The sequence below is a fragment of the Ambystoma mexicanum genome, chromosome 9 (genome assembly GCF_040938575.1).
Source record: "Ambystoma mexicanum isolate Mex_15411 chromosome 9, UKY_AmexF1_1, whole genome shotgun sequence".
NCBI classification, from domain to species: Eukaryota; Metazoa; Chordata; class Amphibia; order Caudata; family Ambystomatidae; genus Ambystoma; species Ambystoma mexicanum.
The window spans coordinates 994,965,568-994,986,084 of record NC_090931.1 but is presented as its reverse complement, the minus strand read 5'-3'; the positions used below and the strand labels follow the sequence as shown (position 1 = coordinate 994,986,084).

The window sequence follows — 20,517 nt, the reverse complement described above, 5'->3', positions numbered from 1 at the left end:
GATCGATCGAATTTAAAAGTGCTGCTCGTGTCCGCGTTGTGTTCCCTGTTAGCAGAAAAGGGTTTAACACTAGTTGTCTTGTTAATGAAAATTACGGGAAATGCAATGGAATCTTAAATGGCGCCACTGATGATGTGAATGGTTTATGATGCTATCTAGGGGCGCTGAGGTTTCTGCATTTGACACATTGGAAACCTCACTACGTAATAGATACATTTAGGCAACCGCACGTGTCTTGAGTAACAATTGAAGTAACGTTTCCGAGCAACGTGTGACTTTCTGAACAGTCAGGGCCATTGCATCAACAAATCTGTTTTTTTCCTTCAGGTTAAACAGCACGAATTCAGAAACCGATTTAAGAACGACGCAATCTTCCGATTTGACGCAAAAGATCCCTACGCGCGCATTGACCAGGTAAAGGTCGTGTTTCTGAGGTGCCCTCTGTAGCCTGACGCTTGTTGCAATGTTAACAGGAGCGGACGGGCTCAAGAGGCTGTCTGTGCTATTTTCCGCATGCTTGATTATTCATTATATGCGAAAAGGAAACACCATGCGTGGCAACGCCCCTCTGTCAAAGCAGGTCCGGGGGGGTCGCTATCCTTTGATTTGGGGGTCACTGGGTCAGGTCTGAGAGACACTGATAGCAGCAAGGCTTTTGGATAAAATACAATCTAACAGAGTCAAGAGTACTGTCGTCTAGGGACCGCCAACAGCTCTTGTCTCTACCCACCCGTCCACAAGTATAAAGTGTTTTGAGCTGGGCTATAAGTACATTGCCATGCAGTGTCAGAGATGTCTTCAATAATTTAAATATTGGGTAATGAGGTTTGATTTTTAATTTCAGTTTTCTAAATGTTTGTAATGATTGACTGCAGGAAAGCTAAGCAACCATAACTCGCACCACCACCATGCACTGCTAAGACTAACACCCAGGACATCAAAGGTGACTTCACAAGTGTCATTGATGACATCATGAACTCACATGTGAAATTTATTTTGATGAAAAGTCCCTACAAGGGGTTGTGTTTATAATGTTGGTAACAAGATGTCAGGGGTGATTGTTAATGTTAAACATGTATTAACTAGCTAACAATTCAATACTTACTACACACTTGTGCTAGTACAAACAATACATATGCAGACCCACACTGCATACACATCAGAGGCACATGCAGGGAAACTAAAGTAAGGAAGAAAGAACCAGCATAATCAGAAAATGTTAATAGCATTAAAGTTTATCTTCATGTATACAAATGAATTGTGTGTTTGAGGCCTGCCTATTGCCCCATGTGCGTGCACCATGAGCTGAGACCAAACCCCAAGGAAAGTACTTTCAGAACATATGACAAAGTTAACATCTAGATATATAGCACCTTTTGAACTTTAATATTCTGACTCAGTGTACAAAACCACCTGGCCTAAATATGTCAGTGAACAAAAACAAATGGGCCTGATATTTGATGTCATCAGTGATGTCATCAATGACATTTGTGATGTCATCTTTGATGTCCTGGGTGTTAGTCTTAGCAGTGCACGGTGGTGGCACGAGTTATGGTTGCTTAGCTTACCATAACTGATGAATTTCTGGGGTTTTTCGGTTTTACTTATAACCATAACGTCCCTTTAATAATGTTTTTTCATAGAATTTCATAGGTTTTTATTAGTGCAACTTAACCATAACGTCCCTTTAAAACATTTTTTCAGTGAATATTATGTTTTTACCAGTGCAATTTAACCATATGTCCCTTTAACAAAGTTTTTTTATTGAATTGCATAGGTTTTTAGTAGTGCGCCCTAACCATAATGTCCCATTAACAAAGTTTTTCAGTGAATTTTATAGGTTTTTAGTAGTGCAACTTAACCATAAAATCCCTTTAACAAAGTTTTTTCATTACATTTTATAGGTTTCTATTGGTGCAACTTAACCATAAATTCTCTTTACCAACTTTTCTTTCAGAGAATTCCATGGTTTTTACCAGTGCATGCTATTTTCCTACAACTTACTAATATCATACTTACCCCAATATATGATATGATATGATATGATATGGCATTTGTAACGCGCCTATACACAAGTGTTTCAAGGCGCGACGAGGCAGGGAGGAGGGAACAGGGGGAAGACAGACAACGATCCTACTAGGCCAGGTGTCATTCAGATCGCGCAAGTGCAGGGGTAGGTGGAAGGGAAAAAGTGCAAGGGGAAAGGGGAGAGGGGGAAGTGCTGAACAGGGTAAGTAGAATAAAAAATAAATAATAAATAGGGCCAGCTGGTGGCAAGTGCAAGGTAAGTGCAGACAAGTGCTGGGAGGGGGGGGCTGTAAGGGATGCAGAGACAGTCCCGCAGTGCTGGGGTTGCCAGGGAGGCAGTGCAAGTGGAGAGTGGCTGGGCCAAGGACCGAGGTCGGTGAGAGTGGCCCAGGTGACAACATATTTGTCCAGTTTATGTTTCACCTTAAAACTCTGCCAGTTCCCACCTTCTAGCATAATTTTTAACACATCTATACTTTTTCCACTGTTTTTGCTTCTGTCGACATCCGCAAACGTCTGACGTCATTGTGGACCTTCCGGACAGTGCCACATGACCATGCGCTTGCGCGCAGCATGATGACATGTCCATGAACGCGTTTGCATGTCGTGTTCGGGTCCTTGCTTCGAGGACAGTTCGGAACTGCATTTTCTACTGATCTAGGAACTTTCAAGCTCAAAATGTACCCTTGCACAGCTCCTACACCTATTCTTACACATTATCCATTAACAATCTAGTACAAAGCACATGCTTGGAAGAATAGTAGCAAATCTGCTATTTATCTTAAAAAGGGCATCAGCTATTGCCATCCCTCCTCCCCAAGAGCCACCACCACCACCAGCTGGAGGACCCACACAACAAAAAAAGCGCAGTATTTCCAAAGACAATGAGGAGGACCAAGAAGATGAAGTAGAGGAAGTGCATACCTCTACCACCCAGGGAGAATCATGGTTGTGGCAGTTCTTTGCTACTGTTGGGTATGTACCAAAGGCTAAAGCTACACAAGTGAAATGCACTGAGTGCAACTTTGTACTCAGTAGCGGTGTACCTAGAACTTACTGTGTGCGATGTATTGACCCACTCCAATATCTGATGCAGCATCACTCTGATAGTTATGGTGCAAGAAACAGCAACAATGGCGGCAAAACTCTTGTGTGCGCCAAAAACCTCCCAAACCGCGTGTTTGAAAACACAAAAAGATGGATGCACAACCTGCCACCCATGGTGCACATGTGGTGGGATAGAGCACACACTGCAGAAAATGTGCCAGTGGGCTCGATGACCAGCAGAGTGCAGAGAGAGAAGCAGCGCTTTGCAAATGAAATTCCAAAATGACATTTGCTTTGTTTCTAAAAACTCCAAAAGGCCTATACACAACACTTCTCAACATTTAAAATCTTGCTTGGCGCTAAAATTCATGTCATCTAATGAAGCACGGTGAATATACAAAGTCCTAAAGTGTAAAGAGCAAAACATTTCCTCAGACAAACTGGATTGTCTGTAAACTGACAGCTCCTGTCAAAATCTGTGTGCAGTACACTGGGCTACCTGTGGATGACAGCTGTCAGATAAGCTCCTGATGAAACTTCAAAGTATCTAAACTAAAAGTCTGTCGATTTAGCCAACATAAAAGAATTGTTGCTAAAAGGAATACAGATCTCAGTTGTGTTTTTGATCCCCCAGATGTGAGGCTAAGAAAGTAATGTATTTATGTTTGATGCAAAAAGTTTGGTTTTTGCTGGATTAAGAAGTTAAGAATAAATTAGCCTGGCTGATCTGCAAGAAGTGGAAAAACGGGTTTCAAACAAGGGGAGGGAAATCCTCTCAGCAGAAACTCACTGATAGATTCTAATTGTGGGTTAGGTCAGACTCTTGTCTACAGAAAGAGAATGAACAATGGCAGATCCTTCAGCCCAGGAATCAGAGGTGTGAAAGGGTCATAAACTGCTCCTGGAAGGACTTGCCCAAAGGAGGGGGCTGTTCCTGGACTCCAGGGGGAGATAAATTGGCAGACCATTTGCTGTTAAGAATGAACAATTAACTATTTTTAGAGACTCATAACTTGTGATTCAAAGTGGTGAAAAATATAAAAAGGATGGATCTGTTAGTCTAATTTTTGGCTGCACGTTTTAAGAGGCGGTAGAACTATGTAATATGTTCTGGACAGGAATGGCAATATATGTGGTTTATGTGAACTGTGTTAATGCTAGAATTGTACAACTTTATACACACATCCCTATGGTGAACACACGCATTTGTGGAAATTTGCAGACCATTTGGAAAATGTGTTAATGGCGAAAAGGACAAAATTCTGTAGAAAGGTGAAACAAGATCCCACAGCTGTGGGATTTTGATGAACAGATGCTACATACAATATGGAATCATTGTGTGTGATTTGTGTAGAGGTGATCAATATAGAAATATGTATTTAGGATAAAATCCGATTTTGACACTAGTGGCTGAGGGGAGGTTTCTAAGGACTGTAAAGCCAAACCATAAATGTGACATCATCCAGCCTTGATCCAATCACTCAGATGCAAGGCGGAGATGAGGCCCTGACCCAATCCCAGTTCACAGGGGCAAGCTTAGCTTAGGCAGCCCATACACCCATTTTGTGATGTCATTTGAAAGGATAAATAGAGACAGCTGACAACACAAAGAAACTCACTGATTCACTCACTTTCCTGATTCTGGCGAAGCACTTTCTTCCAGCATTCTACATCTAGATTTAACATCCTTCCAGATCCAGATGCCAAGACTCTTGCAAAGCAGTAGAGGACTATTGACTTTCAGCAAGGCCTAAATCCTCAAACTTATTCTCACAACCCAGTATAGTGTTGTGGTGTAGGAAAGCCTTCTGAACCAGTATCCTGAAACTATCTGGCTTGCCACCACAAGGCTTGCCCGAGGAACTCGCTATCCAGCTGATTTGAAATTCTCAGAAACAAGAAGGGCAGATCCTGTGTAAATCCAGTGACCGGCCTAGCTGGTCCAGTTCTGCGCCTGATGTGGGGTCCTTCTTTGACAGACCCAATCCATGACCAGAACTGACGGTCCAATTTAATAACTTATTCTGTAAGTATTAATAGGAAGAACAGTGACCCATAATATATCTGCTTTGTATGATTCCAATCTCAAACTCACCCCCTCTTTAATTCAGAACCATAGTATTTCTCTCATCTTTGTTACTAAACTCTAACTTCTTATTGATTTGATTAAGAAAAGTAATTCCCAAACCAACTTAAACTAGAGTATCACACATGAATGGTTATGAGCGGCCATGAATGACTGATTCCTGTGTGCCATTCTCTTTTTTGTAGTCCTTAACATAGTATAAGAAAACCTATCTGTAGTTTTAAACCCGAATTTCTGTTTTCCATTCTGGCGCCTATTTTGTAAAAACGTCTCTTACTAAAACCTCTGTAGCTCCCTCAGTTTTTATGATACAAGTGAGATTTCAACTCCTACTTGTACCTTACATCTTTAGCTATCTATAGAACCCTAAACCGGGATTAGCCCGTTATAGCGAAAATCGCATAAGGAAAAGTCTGCTGTGATTTGACATTCTGGACAGTTTTACACGTGTGAATTAGCTTCAAATTATTTCCCACTTGCACTTTGAGATTTCAAATGTTTTCCTCTGACTAAATCATTGCTTATGATTGTTTGCACCTGTTCAGAGCAGCTCCCATTGGAATTTATAATAATTTAAGCATTGTTGACTACATTTGGTGTTTTTGCTCAGCCAATTCCAAAGACAATTTCAAAGCCATGCAAACTGTTGAAAAGTCAATTCCGTTTTTCTCTTGTGTTTGATGGGGAAGGTGGCAGTGATATTCTGCGTGATTGGCGTTATTCCTGAATACCTGCTCTATCCTCACATCTATTTAATTGCCTATTGGGAGGTTGAGGGGTGTTGCAGGAGGAACCCCTAACCATAGTGCCATTTGTTCTAAACCAATCCAAAAGTATTATTTTCTGTGCTGCATTTGTTTTTGTGTTCATTATTTGACTCCTAGTGCATTAAAGATATTATTCAGTGTTCTGTCACCCCATTGGTGATTGTTTTGTTTACCTATTAAAATATATTGTGATTTAAATTCTAAATAAATAAATAAATATTTACCTTTGCAAACTAGCCTGATTCCTGGTTCAGTGTGACCGGCGGGGGGGGGGGTGTCTCAGGAGAACGGTGTGATATGAGCAGTATATCATTCAGAATATTGCACTTATAGATAAATATAAATAAGGGTTTAATTGACGCACTGCATGCTGCCCGTGACTTGGGTGTGTGCCAGATTGAAATCACTTACAGCTTGGGGATTCGGTGCCGGGATCCTGAATTTGACATACCACTCGTGACAGTCTAACACAGTGTGCTAGCCAACGGGGTACATACACATTGTTGGGTTACCATACTGTGCTACACTGTACAATCACCCCTCAAAAGAAATACTCAAAGGAATTGGGCCTGTTTGCAAAAGTAAAGTGACCCTGAGATAAGTCAGAAGGAAATGAATATTTCCGGAATGGCGACCCCAGTGGAAATTAATATCGCTAGGGAACATTTCCTGCACAAATTGTTTGTCAGGGGTGAATGGCCAGAACAGGACGAACAGGTATGGCTGCAGGAAATAAAACAGCAAATCACTAAAATCAACCTTGATACCTGGCAGGACAAGGGTCCATTACATCAAGCACTTAGCAAATTGTATATGGCCTCTAAAATAAAAGAGGAGCAGTGTCAAATTGCCAAAATAGCGCCCTACCTGTACCTCCACATAGGAGTCATACAGGAAAAGTACGCAGACAATATAGATTTGACCAAGAGGCAAGGGGAAGCACTGTAGAAAATCCAGACTAATCTGGACTCTGCAGAGCAAAGGGTCCAGGATAGCCAAGAATCTGAAACAGAGGCTAGGCAGTATGCCACTAAACTCCAAGAAGATCTGGCTCTCTTATTGCAGAAGAATGCAGTACAAGATGCCCAGGTACAGTCACTGCAAAAAGAGTGTCAGGAAAGGTTTGACTTTACAACAGAGTCAACAAAAACTGGCGCAGCAATTAACTTTTAACAGAGCATGCGCAGAACAGATAGTCACTTTAGAGAACCACCTAGAATTCTTGAAAGAGGAAAATAATAAATTAATTCTTAAAGACCTAGAATCCCAAGCAGAGTTTGATGAGGAGCGCAAGAAAGCTGGTGCATTTAAAAAACAGAGGGACGACCTGGCTGAGCGGAGGGGCACTCTAATTCAGGAGAGGGACGCCTTAGGCCAGGAAGTCAGACATTTAAAAACAAAGTTGGAGGAAGGAAAGCTGGCCCTTCAGGAGTTTGGGAAAATCAAAACTGATTATGAAAAGCTGTTAGAGCACCCCAGGCCGCTAGAGAATGCTCTGGCAAAGAACGATCAGACCAATAAGGACCAAACTCAGGAGGTGAGCCTCCTGAAGCAAAAATTGTCCCAGTATTCCCAAATCAGGCAGGAAGCACAGAGAGACAATGAGGCTCTCTGTGAAAAGAATGACAGGCTCCACAAACAGATAGCCATGCAAGAACAAATCATAGAGACCAGTAAGGCCTTAATAGAGGAGCAAAAGGGTCAGATTTTGGCAGGTCATCAGGAAATAGGGGCTGAAAGAGATGAGATAAGATGGGAAAGAGAAACCCCTGAGCATAACCTCAGGACCCCTGGCATCAGGGACTTTAATCCCTTCAGTTCCATGGACTCTGCCACCATCATGTCCACTGGCTCATATGAACCAAGGGCCACAGGGATGGTAGACTTCAACACAATGGGAGATATGGGACTGACAGATCCGCGCCTCCCAGAAATGGATGGGTGGGCATCTATGTACAGATTCCCAAATATTAGGGACAGCCTCTCTGATCAGGGAGACTCCAGTGAGAGGAGAATCAGAGAACTGGATCCTCAGACATATCACCTACCAAGGGATCAGTCAGTCAAATTTGGTGGGGAATTCCATGAAACTAGGCCCACGAAGAGCATCTTAAAAACCTCTCCCCAGAGAGGACAGTGGGGGGTATTCAGCCAACCCTGGGAGTAAGGGAGAGTCAGAAGACTCTTCTGAGCGCCACAGATCTCAAGAGACTAGGCAGCCACATTCTGCCAGCCATTCCCAAGCCCGCAAATCAAGGCCAACAAAATGAAGAGGGCCCTACTGAAAGATCCCCTGAAGCAAATCAAGGCTATGAGGAGCGTCATAACGCCCTACCATAAAAATGCCAAATATTCAGTTTGGGAGCACCTCGAATTGTATGAGCAAATGATGGAGACTTTCCACCTGAAGGAACAGCCAAAGTTGTATTCAGTATGTCATGTCGACATTTTCCCCTGAATACTCCAGCTTCTTTGCGGGGCTGGAGGATCAGAACCACTCAAGATGGTCCACCTATAGGGCAGCCATCCTAAAGCATTTCTCAATACACAGAAACCCTCAAGAGGCCCACAAGACGGCCTACACTCTGCAATGTGGGGAAGACCAGGCCCCACAAGAATTTGTCCAAGAGTTGAAATGTGCCTTTGCGAAGATCACCAGGAGGTTACGCACCGACAGTAGGGAATTCATCAATACCTTCTTTCATGCACTCCCTAAATACATTATGACCAAGCTGGTGAGGGACTTTCATGAGAAAAGATCAGTAGACTCGGTCATTGAACAAGCAACTCGCATTTACGAAGTGCAGAAACCAGTAGGAAATAAAAGTGCCAAAAAAAGCCCAAAACCAACCAACACCCCTGCTGCTGCTAAGGTGGTGGAAGTGAAGGTTGCCCCCATTTTAGATCTGGAGATGGGGGGGCATAAAAACATTCCTGCGCAAAACCCTACCAACCAAAGACCCAGAAGGCCCTCGGGCCAATCCCAAACAGGGAGTCAGGGAGGTAACCCACAAATGTAACCCCTAAATCCCCTGACTACATCAGCCCCCGTTACAAGGGCAGTAGACCCCTCCTGGGCTATGTGTGGACTCCCCCGGCCCAAGGGGGGGATCCAACCAGGCAGATGCCAACCCAGGAAACTTCCCTCCTAACTTTCCCCCATAGGGCAGTAATCCCCCAATTGCCAGGTTGAATTTCTTTCCCCGGTACCCGCTAAACATCAACCCCCAAAACAACCCTTCTTTCTTTCCCCACTTTCCTGAGCCCAGACAGCCCAATCCGGGAGAGGGGAGGCCAAGGGTGGAGGGGTACCAAAACTATCTAAACCAAGGGTATTATTGGAGAGGGGACAGTTACCCTTCCCATGATCAACCTAGGGTAGATCAGAGGACCCCGTACCAGCCAGAGCGGGTGTCCCAACTGGAGTGCCAGGTCCAGAACCTGGTACAGGATCTGAGTCGCATGTTGAGGGCTCAGCAGAACCCTCAGATGAGCATGGCGGCCCAGAACTCCTCAAATCAAGGGTCTGGTACTCCAGAGCAATGACGGGAGAGAACCCTGACAACCCACCGGTTCCCAGGGAGGAGGCACAGGAGGAAAGGGGGTATAAAGCCTTAGAGGAAGCTTCCTTCCACACTTGTGAAAAGCCCCTGGAAACCCAGGAACCAGAACCAGAATCTCCTGCCCCCGAAAGTCTGCAACCTAAGGAACAGAGGGCAGGTAGGAGAAATAAAGAGCCTAAAAAGACCCATTTTGTGGAGGAGGTTTGAATCTTCCAATTTGAAGGAGAGGGGTCCTCAGAGGATTCTGGGAAAAGGATCTTCTCCTTAGGATTGGGGAACCCCTCGCAAAGAAAAATGGGTCCCAAGAGATCCTGATCAAGACTGTGTAGATGTGGGGACTGAGTTGAAACCACCCATCATTGAACCCCAGAATGACCAGCAAGAAAATCAAATTGTTCAAACCAATTCTGGTGACTGCCTCCAAAAAGGGGATCAGCCCAGAATCAGAACCAGGGGAGCCCAAAACTCCCCCCATATCCAACTGTCACCTTTTTCGTACAGGTTCCCAAGATCCCAAACAAATTCCTGCCCAAAGCCCCCCTCTGTTAGAATCCAGAGCAAAGAAATTAACCCACCAATTGGCCAAAAATGCACATTATCTTTGCCCCCTTGAGGAAAATGAGGGAAGATTGTATGCCCCGGTCCAAATACAGGGGCAATGTACATTTTTGGCACTGGTGGACATTGGATCCCAAGCCACCCTTCTGTCAAAAAGGGCCTTTGATCAGCTGAATTCGGGAAGGGGGGAGAAATACCAAATCTCTCTCACCCCTCTTCCTGGGCAACTTCAGAACTTTGATGGGAATGAAATTCCTGTAGAGGGGACTGCGGATTTAGACATTAAAATTGGGTGACACAAGGTAAAGCACCCGGTCTTAGTTGTAACTCCAGAGGGCACACCATGTTTACTAGGGAATGACATCCTGCGTAGTTTGCTCGCCTAATAAATTGTGTAAACAAGGTCCTCTGGACCCAGACTAACCGACTAATAAAACTAAAACATAGTGTCAACTATGTTAGTTTAAATGGCACATGCCACATGGTTGAACAAAAACCTGACAAAATTGAATTCCATTTCCAAAACAACCAATCACTGATGTGCAGTACGACAAAAAACTGGTGATGGGAAGTCCTCTCTATTTCTGAAAAATCATCATCCTTCCAGTCTTAAATGGCATTCCACACTGGAAGGGAACACTCTGAAATGCTATACAAATTCACAATCAGAAAATCCCACTTATATAGTGCAAAATGATGAGAAACCAGCTCAAAGCTTGGCTGACATTCAGAAAATTAGAGAGCAGTTGTTCATCCCTATTCAGTTAAATGAGGGTAAGGACTCTGTTGTCGCCTGAGTGTGCATGGACAATGGTAAGAGCTTCATCAGCGAGGCCATGTTCTTAAACTCCCAAAAGATCGAGCCATTCCCACATTTAAATTGTTAGACAAATGGGAAATGGACCTGGAAACCCCCAATTCCAAACATCTCCTGCCTAGCAGGTGTATGCTCAAAATTTCAATAGGCAACAAGAGCATAGTCCATAATTGTTGGGTCGTGCGATATGTTCCTGCTGCATTTTATTTAGGCAGTAACATCTTCAATCGCTTTGCCATTAGTTTGGACCTAATAAACTTCATAGCCTGGTCTTGATTAGCGGGTAATCCCATGGACTTTGATGACCCATAGAAAGCATTTTGGTCAGCTCAACTGCACCATATGCAGTTGAAATTCAGATTGGAGAGGAAGTCACCATCCCAGAACGGACCCGACAATTCTCACTTGAAGTAAAAATTAAAAGCGGACAGGAACTGAAAAATCCTGACGCCTATGTTCACCTCAATGCCCATTTCCAACAGCAAGGGTTGGGGTTAAACCCAACACCACTAGTTAACACAGAACACAACACCATTCCAATAGAGGTGGATAATGCGACCTAAGGAGTATCACTCTGGGCGCAGGCACCACTATTGGAATGGCGGTTGATGACTGACATTTTTCCATAGATTTAGGTAACAAACTGGTAGGACCAATCCCCAATGACTGTTTTGACAGTGATAGCGACAATGACACAACACGAACAGGATCTTCACCGAGCATGGGGGGAATTTCCTGGTGTACTCTTCCTGCCCTTATGGTAAGGAAGATGTGACTTGTGACTTCAGGAGGGACGAGGTGATCTTTGAAGTCCACCAGGACTGCCTTCTCCACCTGATGCCATCAGTCCAAGTCAGTACTTTGACCAAGGACCTCTCCACCAAGCTGGAGGAGGCCGCTGAGATAGCCAAACCAGAAGTCTTTCCGGGCTTCAGGCAGATGGTTGAAGAGAGAGTCAACCTAGCTGATGCCTGTGAGACTCTGGAGCCGAAGCAAAAATTGAAACAAGTTTTCTTAGATTTTCAAGATCTCTTTGCGGTGGACTCATATGACTGTGGTTGCACCGAGATCCACACAACAACAATTCCCACGGACCCTGGCATGACTCCAGTGTTTGTGAAGCAATATCGCTTGCATCAATGTATTCCCTTACTGAAATAATTAAGAACCTTGAGTCCCGTAGGATGATTCGCCCAGTCCACAGCACCTTCAATAATCTGGTGCTGGGGATTTTGAAACCAAACGGCCAGTGGAGACTCTGTGCTGACCTAAGAGAGCTCAACAAATAGGTCCATACTTCCCGATGGCCTCTTCCCTACATTGGCCAAGGGCTGGCTCATATCCAGGGGTCAAAGGTAAACACTGCCAATGACCTGACCAATGGGTACTGGACTGTACCTGTCAGTAGGGAGGACCAATACAAGCTGGCCTTTACCTTCAGGGGGCAGCAGTACACTTGGACCCAGACTCCTTTCGGATACATCAACTCCAGAAATGAATTTAACATCTTTCTGCATAAGGCCATGCAGGATTTGGGTGAAAGGGGTAACCCGGCCTATGTACATGATGCTCTAATCAAAAGCTCAACTGTGGAGGAACACATAGCGGAGATCTGTTATGCTCTGACACATTTTAATTATTTTTTATTTTTTTATTACATTTGTTACTCGCCCAGACCCGAAGGTATTACAGCGAAATTACAGACATCTTATCATATTTCTTATACAATTTTACAATCCATCAAACAGTGAATAGCAGTTCTTTTAGAATTCTTTTTACAGGCCTGAGAGGCCACTGGACATACAAATAGGCCATAGTATCAGCATTTGTTATTGCAATTAGGTAAATCGAGGTAGGTGAGGGACATTATGGTGCAATGGTTGATTGGGGGTAGCTGAATTTAGTATTTGTTGAACAATCATGTTTTCAGCGCTTTTTTGAATCCTGGTAGTGTGTCCTCATTTTTAACGCTAAGTGGTAATGCATTCCAATGAGTCGGGGCTAGGACTTTGAAGCTGCTTCCTCCTACTCTATTGTATTTATATTGTGGTACTTCCAAGAGAGCCAGTTTATTGGATCTAAGTGTCCTATAGGAAGTTTTATTCTTGATAGTATTGTTGAGGTAGCTAGGCGCTTTGTTAATGATGCATTTATGAACGACACTACGTTTTTTGAAAATGATTCTGGCTTCAATTGGCAGCCAGTGATTTTCTCGCCTAATGTTGGATATGTGTTCGGATTTCTTTATACCTAATGCTGCTCTGAGGGCTTTGTTCTGCAGTAATTGTATCTTATTGATGTTTGTTTTGGATGTTCCTAGAAGAAGGATGTTGCAATAGTTCAGTTTCGTTAAAATCAGCGCTCTAGCCAGAGTAATACAGTTTGTAGGAGTAAGGAATTGGCGGCTAAGTGCAATAAGTTTAGCCGTGTATGCTGTAGAGAAGGAGAGGGCTGATATTTGTTTATGCATTGTGAGGTTGGCGTCTATATATACTCCAAGAGTTTTAACTTGCTTGAGTACTGGGATCTGTGTACCGTCTATGTTGATGTGTGAATAGTCGGGATAGAGGGTGCTTATTCTTTTTTGTGAGCCCACGATGAGAACTTCTGTTTTCTCATCGTTAAGACAAAGGCTGTTTAGGGCCATCCAAATTTGAATTATGGCGTAGACTTTATTGATGGTATGGGTATCTTGGGTGTAGTCCCCTGTAATGGGGATGAGGATCTGGGTGTCATCTGCAAAGTTTGTGTAGATGACACCCACATTGTCAAGAGCTGAGAATAAGAGATTTGTATGTGCATTGTAAAGGGTGGGGGAGAGGCAAGATCCATGGGGAACTCCTATGGGAACTGCTATAGGATCAGCTGCATTATTTACGATGGCAACACTGGATGTTCGATCCGTTAAAAAGGATTTAATCCGAAGTGTGGCGTTGTTTGAGAAGTTAAAGTCTTTTTTTAGGGTTTCACATAGTTTTTCATGGTCTACCAGGTCAAATGCTGCTGATAGGTCCAGCAACAGCAGAGTAGCCATTTTTCCTGTATCTCTGATGGTGTCTAGTTGGATTTTCAGATCCAAGAGGGCCGTCTCAGTACTGTGGTTGGGCCTGAAGCTGGGTTGTCTAGTCCCTAATAGGTTATTTTGTTCAAGGTGGGTTTGTATTTGGTTGTAAGCTATTTTGTCAATGATTTTGAGTATAAAGGGGATGCTCGTTATAGGCCTGTAATTTGTGGGGGCTAGTGGATCTAGTGTGGGCTTTTTTAATAGTGGGGTGACCCACGCTTCTTTGATGCCAGCTGGGACCAGATTAGAATTGAAAGAGGCGTTCACAAAATTAGTGATTATGGGTTTGAGGGTAGGAGCGCATAGTTTAACTAGATGTGCTGGGAAGTTGTCTCCTTTACAGTTTAATGCTTTGAGTTTGGTTCTAGTACTATGTACTGCATCTTGGGAGACTGGGGTGAAATTGAAGGTGGGAGTAGTGTCGCCTATGTGCTTGGGGATTTGGTTCGATGTAGGGTGTTTGTCAGATAGAAGATTTCTTTTGGGGATAATTTTGTTTTGCAATAGTTTGATTTTAGCGGCAAGAGCATCTTGAATCATGGTGCACCATTCTTTACTTGGCTGGACCGGGTTAATGATAGGGATGGGGGTTTCCAGCTCTTTAGGTATGGTGAATAACTCTTTTGTATCAGAGGCATTTCTGATTCTGGTATTAAGGGCATCTGCTTTATGAGCAATGATGGCTGCTTTATAAGTTTTATTTGCGGTGTTGAAAGCGTCCAGGGCTTCTGGGGTGTGGGTTCTATTTAGACGGTGTTCAAGCGATCGTTTAATCCATCTAAGAGAAACTAATTCCTCATTAAACCAGAAGGAGGATTTTTTGTCCTTACATTTGGTTTTGGTGACACAAGGAGCTAGGGTATCTATTGTGTTAGTGAGGCATTTGTGGTAATTGTCAACCAAGGTGCAGGAGTTCTCATTATTGATCCTTTTGTTGTTGAAGGCGATTGTTAGCAGTGGGTTAAGATTTGCTGCTGAGAGTTTACGGATATTTCTGGTTACGGAAGATTCCACTATGGTAGTTTTAGGTAGGTCTGGTTCATTACAAAGGATAGAGAAGTTTACACTATGATGGTCTGACCAGGGTACTACGTTAATGGAGTCTATGGATACTGTTGTATTGAGTGGTAGTATCCAGGCTAATATTCTCCCTTTCGTGTGGGTAGGGGTGTTCACGAGTTGTGTAAATGTCATGTCTTTGAGTGCACTGTGTAGTGCTTCTGATTTATAGTCTTGGGTATCGTTGAATCCTATGTTCAAGTCACCAAGGACTATACATTTTGTGTTAGGTTTAATGACTGGCGTTAGTAGTAAGGGTATGTCTGATTCTGGCTGAGATTTAGTATTAGGCGCTCTGTAAATGGTTATTATGTTTATAGTAGTTTTATGGTTCGTAGCTAGTTTGGCTAACAGGATTTCGTACCCCTCTGGGTTCTCTATGGGGCAGGCTCTTATTTTGAGTTGGGTTTTAGCAATAATCGCTACTCCCCTGCCTAATGACTTCATTCTGTCCGTCCTGAGGATAGTGTAATCCGGTGGAATGGCAATGGTAAGTGATGGTCCGGAGGCTTGGTGAAGCCAGGTTTCAGACACTATAAGTAAAGTAGGTCTAGTTGTTGCTCAATAATGTAGTCATGTATTTCTGTGGCATGTGCAGCTATGGAGCGTGCATTAATGAGGGCTGCTTTGAGGTGCATAGAGAGGGGTGGCACTTGTACTAAAGGAGATGGGCATGTGTTGGTGGTTCCTGCAGCGATGATTTGTTGTTTGGTTGTGATAATCATTTTGGAAGGTTTGGTTTGGAGCGCTGGTGGTGATACACTACCTATGGTGGCAGAAGTGGCAAAGGCACGTATGCTAGGGCGATTTATAAATCGGGATCTGAGTCTTTGGGTTCTAATGATACCTTGTAGTGGGATATGTTTTGTTTGCTTAGCTTTAGTGTAATAGTTGAGGGCTGCCGGAGCAAAATATGTTGTAGTGGGATCTGTTTTGTTTGCTTAGCTTTAGTGTAATAGTTGAGGGCTGCCGGAGCAAAACTCTCTTTCCAAAACTCACAATGGTGCAGGACCCATGTCAATTTCTTGTGGCATGAGATAACTCCTGAGGGTCTCTGTCCCCAGGAAAAGAAAGTAGAAGCACTCCAGAAACTAAAAGACCCCACAACTCTGCGGGAACTAAGGAGCCTCCTTGGACTAACTAATTACAGCAGAAAGTTCATTGAGGACTACGCAGAGATCACAAGACCCCTGAGCCATCTGTTGAAGGGGGGTCAAGTAGGAGTGGGGTCCAGAACAATCCGAGGCAGTAAGACAACTCAAAAGAAGCCTCTCAAAAGCGCCTTGCCTAGCTTACCCTGTCAAAAACAAGGAGTTCTTCTTGTAGACAGGGTTCTCAAATACATGCTTGACTGCAGTATTATATCAGAAGCATGACAAGGTCAATAAAGTAATCTCCTATGCGAGTAAGACTTTATCCTCTGTGGAGGAAATATTCAACGATTGTGAGAAGGCACTCCTGGCAACGGTGTGGGCATTGAAGAATTACCGCCCGTTTATCCAGGGGGAACACATCATAGTGGAGACTCCACACCAGCCTCTGCAATATCTTCAAAGTGACAGAATCCGGGCTGGAAATGTGAGTAATTCCCGAATTACTTCCTGGATTCTGTCAATGAAAGGCTTTCCTGTGGAGCTATGGCCAAAACAAGAAGAGTCCTCTCGCGCAAGGTCTGGCTGACTTGCATGATTGTGCCAGAGAAAACTGTCTCGAGGACGGAAGTCTTAAAATCAAGGACAACATGGAGGCATACCTTAATTCCCCATACAAGGTCTATGAAGAAGACAATTGTGAGGAAATGCCCACTGTCTATGTGGATGGGTGCTCCTACCATGTTGACAACAACGGGGAAAAGGAACTTGTGGCTGGCGTAGGGAATGCATGGGTGAATGATGCCCCAGAACCCTCCGCTGGGTACAAATCCGGTCCCCAAAGTAGTCAAGTGGCAGAGCTGATGGCTGTGCATCAAGGGGGGTCAAGTAGGAGTGGGGTCCAGAACAATCCGAGGCAGTAAGACAACTCAAAAGAAGCCTCTCAAAAGCGCCTTGCCTAGCTTACCCTGTCAAAAACAAGGAGTTCTTCTTGTAGACAGGGTTCTCAAATACATGCTTGACTGCAGTATTATATCAGAAGCATGACAAGGTCAATAAAGTAATCTCCTATGCGAGTAAGACTTTATCCTCTGTGGAGGAAATATTCAACGATTGTGAGAAGGCACTCCTGGCAACGGTGTGGGCATTGAAGAATTACCGCCCGTTTATCCAGGGGGAACACATCATAGTGGAGACTCCACACCAGCCTCTGCAATATCTTCAAAGTGACAGAATCCGGGCCGGAAATGTGAGTAATTCCCGAATTACTTCCTGGATTCTGTCAATGAAAGGCTTTCCTGTGGAGCTATGGCCAAAACAAGAAGAGTCCTCTCGCGCAAGTTCTGGCTGACTTGCATGATTGTGCCAGAGAAAACTGTCTCGAGGACGGAAGTCTTAAAATCAAGGACAACATGGAGGCATACCTTAATTCCCCATACAAGGTCTATGAAGAAGACAATTGTGAGGAAATGCCCACTGTCTATGTGGATGGGTGCTCCTACCATGTTGACAACAACGGGGAAAAGGAACTTGTGGCTGGCGTAGGGAATGCATGGGTGAATGATGCCCCAGAACCCTCCGCTGGGTACAAATTCGGTCCCCAAAGTAGTCAAGTGGCAGAGCTGATGGCTGTGCATCAAGTCATCCTCACTGCTGTCCAACACCAACTCCACGAACTGGTCAGAATCACTGATTCAAATTATGTACGGAACGGGTTCTAGGAGCACCTGGTTAACTGGAAAACCAGAGGCATGCTATGTGCTAATAATAAACCATTAAAACATGGAAAATTAATACAAAATATTGATGATCTGGTAACCTCGAATGGGATGACCATCTACTGGAAAAAGATCAAGGGTCATACTAAAGTAGAGGCACCAGACAAAACTGGAAATTACCTTGCAGATCAGCTGGCCAAAACCAGAGCCATCCAAGGGGAGCTACTTGAGATCGAGTCCCTGTTGGGGGAAATCCAGGTACTGCTATCACTAGGTCCCAGACAAATGCTCAAAATGAACTCTCAACTGCACAATGGAGTAAGGAGACCCCAGATGCTGGTTTGATTATGGCTCAAAAAGGGGATCCAATAATTAAGTTTTATCAACACATTGAGGACCCTGAGAACTTTCCCCAGACGGATGCCGATTATATTGGGAAAGAGGACCTCAGAGTGTTGATGAAATGTCCAAAAATGTTCCAAATCCAAAAAGGTTTGTTGGTGAGGAGATCCGTATCTGGCCATGACCAGTGGGCGGTCCCTACCTCATTCTGAAGCCTGATGCTAAGTCACACCCAGGATGCGGCCACCACCGGTCATCGGGGGTTTCATACGACATTAGAAATCTTGCGAGAGGTTGCATACTGGCCACACATGGGGCAGGACCTCGACCAATATTTGAAGGGGTGTCTTGTGTATGCACAATTTCAGCCAACATCACTCACACACCATGCTCCCCTCCAAAAGAAGGGGATGACACTGTCTTGGTCAGATTCGCAAGTCGATTTCATCAGGGAACAAGTACATGTTGACCATAACATGCTTGTTTACTAAATGGGTGGAATGTCTACGGGCCCCAAATTGCAAGGGAGAAACAGCAGCTGCCCTGATGATCAATCACATCTTCTTGCATTTTAGACTACCCCAAAGAATTGAGTCAGACCGAGGTAGTCACTTCACTAGCAAAGTGATGACAAAGATGTGGGAGATACTTGGGGTCAAAAGGAAACTACACATTGCCTACGGGAAATCCTCTAGTGGTGGAGTTGAGAGGTACAATAAAACTATTGCTTTTGCCTATGCTCAGCGGAATCTAGAAAGATCTGCAGACAGTATGAAGACCCACTATGACCTTAAGACAACTAAAAAGGAAGGGGACTGGGTCTCCTTGTACAATTTTCAAAGGAACCAAGCCAAAGAGCGCAAATTCCTCCCAACTTGGTGGGGTCCTTTTGAAATTGTGGACAGAATCGCACCAGCCGCCTACAGAATCCGCATCCCAAGGGCAGTTTGACAGAAGGGGAAGGCAAGTGGGTCCACATAAACCAGCTAAAAAAGTTGCCACCCCAGGCAGATAGAAGGGCTTACCGGAAACCCAGAGGGGGAAATTCTGGACACATAGAAACATTATTAAATCTTCATTGATTGCACCTAAGAAAACGAGCAAAGGATCACTGAAGAATAGATGGGGAATATTGCCAATTGTTAAGGAATGCAAGTGTCTTTCCCACTGCTGACATCCCCCGAAGATATGTGGACACAGTGGTGGGAACATTTCCAAAACCATGCTATGTTCTATTTTCTGGCATTTGAACTAAGAATCATCCCAAGAATCACCAAGGAGGGCCCCTCGGGGAGGAAAGACCCAAGGAGCCCGGAGTTTCACTCCATACTCCCAACCAGAACCAGAAAGGAGAGCGGGTCGCCTCAATCACTGACGGTAGAAGCAACTGAATTTCTCCACATAGACAGAAAATAACATCCCAATCTCCCAACTTCACCTTGACGGGAGGTCAAAACCAAGTTGGGAGGAGGGGATCAGTGGGATGTATTGACCCCCTCCGCTATCTGATGCGGTATCACTCTGATAGTTATGGTGCAAGAAACAGCAACAATGGTGGCAAAACTCTTGTGTGTGCCAAAAACCTCCAAAACCGCATGTTTCAACACACAAAAGATGGATGCACAACCTGCCACCCATGGTGCAAATGTGGTGGGATAGATCACACACTGAAGAAAGTGTGCCAGGGGGCTTCACCACCAGCAACCAGATAGGAGAGAGAGAAGCAGCGCTTTGCAAATGAAATTCCAAAATGTGCCTATAAATGACATTTGCTTTGTTGCTAAAAACTCCAAAATGCCTGTACACAACACTTCTCAACATTAAAAATATTGCTTGGTGCTAAAATTCATGTAATATAATGAAGCACTGTGAATATACAAAAGTGTAAAGAGCAAAACATTTCCTCAGACAAACTGGATTGTCTCCAAACTGACTGCTCCTCTCAAAATCTGTGTGCAGTATACTGGGCTACCTGTGGATGACCGCTGTCAGATAAGCCTGTCGGGTTAGCAAACCTAAAAGGATTGTTGCTAAAAGGAATACAGATCTCAGTTGTGTTTTTGATCCCCCAGATGTAAGGCTAAGAAAGCAATGCATTTATGTTTGATGAAACAAGTTTAGTTTTTTCTGGATTAAGAAGTTAAGAATAAATTAGCCTGGCTGAGCTGCAAGAAGTGGAAAACAGGTTTCTCCCAAGCGGAGGGAAATCCTCTCAGCAGAAACTCACTGATAGATGATAGTTGTGGGTTAGGCCAGACTCTTGTCTACAGAAAGAGAATAAACAATGATAGATCCTTCAGCCCAGAAAACAGAGAGGTGAAAGGGTCATAAACTGCTCCTGGAAGGACTTCCCCAAAGAAGCGGGCTGTTCCTGGAC

General features: G+C 44.1%; 1 pseudogene; it reads left to right on the top strand.

The window, feature by feature from the left end:
• The window catches only part of LOC138487433 (dynein beta chain, ciliary-like), a 350,938-nt pseudogene that overhangs the window by 129,672 nt on the left and 200,749 nt on the right, over positions 1-20,517 (top strand).